Source organism: Oncorhynchus kisutch, linkage group LG13 (genome assembly GCF_002021735.2).
Source record: "Oncorhynchus kisutch isolate 150728-3 linkage group LG13, Okis_V2, whole genome shotgun sequence".
Taxonomy (NCBI): domain Eukaryota; kingdom Metazoa; phylum Chordata; class Actinopteri; order Salmoniformes; family Salmonidae; genus Oncorhynchus; species Oncorhynchus kisutch.
The window spans coordinates 69659675-69667012 of record NC_034186.2 but is presented as its reverse complement, the minus strand read 5'-3'; positions in this window follow the sequence as shown (position 1 = coordinate 69667012).

Genomic DNA, 7338 nt, shown 5'->3' with positions numbered 1-7338 from the left:
TCCTTTTACTCTCTGTTCCGGACGTCCTAGACGTCCAATTCTCATAGCTTTTAGCCGTACCCTTATCCTACTCCTCCTCTTCCTCTGGCGATGTAGAGGTGAATCCAGGCACTGCAGTGCCTATCTCCACTCCTATTCCCCAGGCACTCTCTTTTGATGACTTCTGTAACCATAAAAGCCTTGGTTTCATGCATGTTAACATTAGAAGCCTCCTCCCTAAGTTTGTTTTATTCACTGCTTTAGCACACTCTGCCAACCCGGATGTCTTAGCCATGTCTGAATCCTGTCTTAGCAAGACCACCAATAACTCTGAAATCTCCATCCCTAACTACAACATTTTCAGACAAGATAGAACGGCCAAAGGGGGCGGTGTTGCAATCTACTGCAGAGATAGCATGCAGAGTTCTGTCCTACTTTCCAGGTCTGTACCCAAACAATTTGAACTTCTCCTTTTCAAAATCCACCTCTCTAAAAAAGTATCTCACTGTTACCGCCTGCTATAGACCACCCTCTGCCCCCAGCTGTGCTTTGGATACCATATGTGAACTGATTGCCCCCATCTATCTTCAGAGCTCTGCTGCTAGGTGACCTAAACTGTGACACCCCGGCCATCCTACAATCTAAGCTTGATGCCCTCAATCTCCAACAAATTATCAATGAACCTACCAGGTACAACCCCAAAGCCATAAACACATGCACCCTCATAGATATCATCCTAACCAACTTGCCCTCTAAATTCACCTCTGCTGTTTTCAACCAAGATCTCAGCGATCACTGCCTCATTGCCTGCATCCGTAATGGGTCAGCGGTCAAACAACCTTCACTCATCACTATCAAACGCTCTCTGAGACACTTTAGCGAGCAGGCCTTTCTAATTGACCTGGCCCAGGTATCCTGGAAGAATATTGACCTTATCCCGCCAGTAGAGGATGCCTGGTTATTCTTTAAAAATGCCTTCCTCACCATCTTAAATAAGCAAGCCCCATTCAAGAAATTTAGAACCAGGAACAGATACAACCCTTAGTTTTCTCAAGATCTGACTGCCCTTAATTAACCAACTCAAAAACATCCTTTGGCGTTCTGCATTAGCATCGAAGAGCACCCGTGAAATGCAACTATTCAGGGAAGTTAGGAATCATTATACACAGGCAGTTAGAAAAGCCAAGGCTAGCTTTTTCAAGCATAAATTTGCTTCCTGCAACACACACTCAAAAACGTTTTGGGACAATGTAAAGTCCATGGAGAATAAGAGCACCTCCTCCCAGCTGCCCACTGCACTGAGGATAGGAAACCTGTCACCACCGATAAATCCACTATAATTGAGAGTTTCAATAAGCATTTTTCTATGGCTGGCCATGCTTTCCACCTGGCTACCCCTACCCTGGTCAACAGCACTGCACCCCCCACAGCAACTCGCCCAAGCCTTCCCCATTTCTCCTTCTCCCAAATCCAGTCAGCTGATGTTCTGAAAGAGCTGCAAAATCTGGACCCCCACAAATCAGCCGGACTAGACAATCTGGACCCTTTCTTTCTAAAATTATCTGCCGAAATTGTTGCAACCCCTATTACTGGCCTGTTCAACCTCTCTTTCGTGTCGTCTGAGATTCCCAAAGATTGGAAAGCAGCTGCGATCATCCCCCTCGTGAAAGGGGGGGACACTCTTGGCCCAAACTGCTACAGACCTATATCTATCCTACCCTGTCTTTCTAAGGTCTTCGAAAGCCAAGTCAACAAACAGATCACCGACCATTTTGAAACCCACCGCACCTTCTCCGCTATGCAATCTGGTTTCAGAGCTGGTCATGGGTGCACCACAGCCACACTCAAGGTCCTAAACAATATCTTAACCGCCATCGATAAGAAACAATACTGTGCAGCCGTATTCATTGACCTGGCCAAGGCTTTCGACTCTGTGAATCACCACATCCTCATCGGCAGACTCAACAGCCTTGGTTTCTCAAATGATTGCCTCGCCTGGTTCACCAACTACTTCTCCCACAGAGTTCAGTGTTCAGTGTGTCAAATCTGAAGGCCTGTTGTCCGGGCCTGTTGTCCGGGCCTCTGGCAGTCTATACGGGTGCCACAGGGTTCAATTCTTGGGCCGACTCTTCTCTGTATGCATCAATGATGTCTCTCTTGCTGCTTGCTGCTGGTGAGTCTCTGATCCACCTCTATGCAGACGACACCACTCTGTATACTTCTGGCCCTTCTTTGGAGACTGTGTTAACAACCCCCCAGACGAGCTTCAGACGAACTCTCCTTCTGTGGCCTCCAACTGCTCTTAAATACAACTAAAACTAAATGCACGCTCTTCAACCGATCGCTGCCTGCACCTGCCTTGCCCGTCCAGCATCACTACTCTGAATGGTTCTGACTTAGAATACGTGGACAACTATAAATAACTAGGTGTCTGGTTAGACTGTAAACTCTCCTTCCAGACCCATATCAAACATCTCCAATCCAAAGTTAAATCTAGAATTGGCTTCCTATTTCGCAACAAAACATCCTTCACCCATGCTGCCAAACATACCCTCGTAAAACTGACCATCTTACTGATCCTCGGTGATGTCATTTACAAAATAGCCTCCAACACCCTACTCAACTAATTGGATGCGGTCTATCACAGTGCCATCCGTTTTGTAACCAAAGCCCCATATACTACCCACCACTGCGACCTGTATGCTCTCGTTGGTTGGCCCTCGCTTCATATTCGTCGCCAAACCCCTGGCTCCAGGTCATCTACAAGACCCTGCTAGGTAAAGTCCCCCCTTATCTCTGCTCGCTGGTCACCATAGCAGCACCCACCCGTAGCATGCGTTCCAGCAGGTATATCTCACTTGTCACCCCCAAACCCAATTCCTCCTTTGGCCGCCTCTCCTTCCAGTTCTCTGCTGCCATTGACTGGAACGAACTACAAAAATCTCAAACTGGAAACACTTATCTCCCTCACTAGCTTTAAGCACCAGCTGTCAGAGTAGCTCACAGATCACTGCACCTGTACATAGCCCATCTATAAATAGCCCAAACAACTACCTCCTTCCCCTACTGTATTTATTTATTTTGCTCTTTTGCACCACAGTATTTCTACTTTTCACACTCATCTCCGGTCAAATCTACCATTCCAGTGTTTTAATTGCTATATTGTATTTACTTCGCCACCATGGCCTATTTATTGCCTTTACCTCCCTCACCTCATTTGCTCACATTGTATATAGACTTATTTTTCTACTTTGTTATTGACTGTATGTTTGTTTTACTCCATGTGTAACTCTGTTATATGTGTCAAACTGGTTTGCTTTATCTTAGCCAGGTCGCAGTTGTAAATGAGAACTTGTTCTCAACTTGCCTACCTGGTTAAATAAAGGTGAAAAAAAATCATGGGTGAACCAGTCATCTGTAAGCAGCTTTTAATGAGCTCAGACTGCCTGGGTAAATTACCACACACTGGGCATACTGGTTGAATCAATGTTGTTTCAATGAAATTAAGTTGAACCAACATTGAATAGACGTTGAATTGATGGCAGTGCCCAGTGAGCTACAACCAGCTGCTCTGGAGATGTAAATGATTCCTGGGATCTCATCACCTGCTGGTTATTTCAAGACCAAGTACTCATCTGTTTCTGTGTTCTGTTTGTTGACATGCTTTTCTGTTTCTTTAGGTCTTGAATGACTGGGAGACACTCCCCGGCCATGAACATTGTTCCCATATCTGACGCCTCACCAGCTATAGTATGTTGACAAGGGCCAAAGGGGCCCCTAGTGCTGAGGCCTGGGGTTCCACAGGATCCACAGGGACCGTACAGGAGGGTCCACAGGGCCGGCAGACATCCATCACCAATCAGCCCAAAGCTACCATGATGGTCCAGACCAGAGCTCCAGAGGAGACCGTTCACTATCAGACTCACCTCATCAACGTGAAGGAATCAAATGTTTACATGGGTGTTTATTGAATAATGTTCTTATAACTAGATTTTTAAAAATAGTATCTTATGTTTTTTCTTAATGGACAGCACTGGAAAACTAATACCAATGGTTAGATTTGTTTGCTCAAAAAGGAAAACAGGGATTAAAAAACAAACATGTTCTACACTGACTATATTGCAGTTTTCCAGATGAAAAAGGCATCTCCTGAGAAGGTGTGGAAAGTTTTAAAATGTAAGATCAGCAGAGCAGCATGAGGCACAAAAAGGGAAACTTAATGTGAGGGCCAGGTCTAAGGAATGTGGTTTATTCATGTAAACCAGAGGTTCTTCTAGCTTTGTCCTTTGTCCTGAGAGTTCCTCTCAGGACAAACTTTGCTCTCTCGCTCTCTGTGTGTGTAAAGGGCTTAATTGACATGGGATATGTATGTTTACATTGCCAAAGCAAGTGAAATAGATAATAAACAAAAGTTAAATAATCAATCAAAAATTAACAGTAAACATGACACTCACAAGTTTCAAAGGAATAGACACATTTGAAATGTATTTTGGCTATGTACAGTGTCAGAACGATGTGCAAAATAGTTCAAGTAGAAAAGGGAAAATAAATAAACAAATATGGGTTGTATTTACAATTGTGTTTGTTCTTGTTCTCCCCTTTCTTGTGGCAACAGGTCACACATCTTGCTGCTGTGATGGCACACTGTGGTATTTCACCCAATAGATGGGAGTTTATCAAAATTGGATTTGTTTTTGAATTCTATGTCTCTCTAAAGTTGTCATACATTAGGCAGAAGGTTAGGAAGTGCCTCTCAGTTTCCACCTCATTTTGTGGGCAGTTTTCTCTTGAGAGCCAAGTCTCTCAATAGCAAAGCCATGCTCACTGAGTCTGTACATAGTCAACGCTTTCCTTTATTTTGGGTCAGTCACAGTGGTCAGGTATTCTGCCACTGTGTACTCTCTGTTTAGGACCAAATAACATTCTAGTTTGCTCAGTTCCTTTCTTAATTCTTATCAATGTATCAATATTCTTATCAATGTATCATATTTGTTTCTCATGATTTGGTTGGGTCTAATTGTGCTGCTGTCCTGGGGCTCTGTGGGGTCTGTTTATGTTTGTGAACAGAGCCCCAGGACCAGCTTGCTTAGGGGACTTTTCTCTAGGTTAACCTCTCTGTAGGTGATGGCTTTGGTATGGAAGGTTTGGGAATCGCTTCCTTTTAGGTGGTTGTATAATTGAACACTGTATAATTGAACACTTCCTTTTTGCTCTGCATGCATTATTTGGTGATTTACATTGTACACAGATAATGTTTTTGCAGAATTCTGTTTGCAGTGTCAATTTGGTCAAACATTTGGCATTGTTTATTTTTTATTATCAATCAAATTCAATACAATGTATTTATAAATCCCTTCTTACATCAGCTGATGTCACAAAGTGCTGTACAGAAACCCAGCCTAAAACCCCAAACAGCAAGCAATGCAGGTGTAGAAGAACTGTGGCTAGGAAAAACTCCCTAGAATGGCCAGAACCTAGGAAGAAACCTAGAGAAGAACCAGGCTATGAGGAGTGGCCGGTCCTCTTCTGGCTGTGCCAGGTGGAGATTATAACAGAACATGGCCAAGATGTTCAAATGTTCATAAATGACCAGCAGGGTCAAATAATGATAATCACAGTGGTTGTCGAGGGTGCAACAGGTCAGCACCTCAGGAGTAAATGTCAGTTGACTTTTCATAGCCAATTATTCAGAGTATCTTTACTGCTCCTGCTGTCTCTAGAGAGTTGAAAACAGCACGTCCGGTGTACAGGTCAGGGTTCCATAGCCGCAGGCAGAACAGTTGAAACTGGAGCAGCAGCACAGCCAGGTGGACTGGGGACAGCAAGGAGTCATCAGGTCAGGTAGTCCTGAGGCATGGTCCTAGGGCTCAGTTCCTCCGAGAGAGAGAATTAGAGAGAGCATACTTAAATTCACACAGGACACCGGATAAGACAGAAGAAATACTCCAGATATAACAGACTGACCCTAGCCCCCCGACACAAACTATTGCTGCATAAATACTGGAGGCTGAGACAGGAGGGGTCTGAAGACACTGTGGCCCCGTCCGACGATACCCCCGGACAGGGCCAAACAGGCAGGATATAACCCCACCCACTTTGCCAAAGCACAGCCCCCACACCACTAGAGGGATATCTTCAACCACCAACCGACTACCCTGAGACAAGTCCGAGTATAGCCCACAAAGATCTCCGCCACGGCACGCCAACCCGGACAGGAAGATCCTGTCAGTGACTCAACCCACTCAAGTGACGCACCCCTCCTGAGTCACTGGCTTACTGGTGCTCTTCCAGTAAGCCAGTGACTCAGCCCCTGTAATAGGGTTAGAGGCAGAGAATCTCAGTGGAGAGAGGGGAACCGGCCAGGCAGAGAGAGCAAGGACGATTCGTTGCTCCAGTGCCTTTCCATTCACCTTCACACTCCTGGGCCAGACTACACTCAATCATAGGACCTACTGAAGAGATGAGTCTTCAATAAAGACTTAAAAGTTGAGACCGAGTCTGCGTCTCTCACATGGGTAGGCAGACCATTCCATAAAAATGGAGCTCTATAGGAGAAAGCCCTGACTCCAGCTGTTTGCTTACAAATTCTAGGTACAGTTAGGAGGCCTGCGTCTTGTGACCGTAGCGTACGTGTAGGTATGTACGGCAGGACCAAATCAGAAAGATAGGTAGGAGCAAGCACATGTAATGCTTTGTAGGTTAGCAGTAAAACCTTAATCAGCCCTTGCCTTAACAGGAAGCCAATGTAGAGAGGCTAGCACTGGAGTAATATGATCAAATTGTTTGGTTCTAGTCAAGATTCTAGCAGCCGTGTTTAGCACTAACTGAAGTTTATTTTGTGCTTTATCCGGGTAGCCTGAAAGTAGAGCATTGAAGTAGTCTAACCTAGAAGTGACAAAAGCATGGTTAAATTTTCTGCATCATTTTTGGACAGAAAGTTTCTGATTTGTGCAATGTTACATAGATGGAAAAAAAGCTGTCCTTGAAACGATCTTGATATGTTCGTCAAAAGAGAGATCAGGGTCCAGAGTAACGCCGAGGTCCTTCAGTTTTATTTGAGACGGCTGTACAACCATCAAGATTAATTGTCAGATTCAACAGAAGATATTTTTGTTTCTTGGGACCTAGAACAAGCATCTCTGTTTTGTCCGAGTTTAAAAGTAGAACATTTGCAGCCATCCACTTCCTTATGTCTGAAACACAGGCTTCCAGCGAGGGCAATTTTGGGGCTTCACCATGTTTCATCGAAATGTACAGCTGTGTGTCATCTGCATAGCAGTAAAAGTTAACATTATGTTTCCGAATGACATCACAAAGAGGTAAAATATATAGTGAAAACAATAATGGTCCTAAAACAGA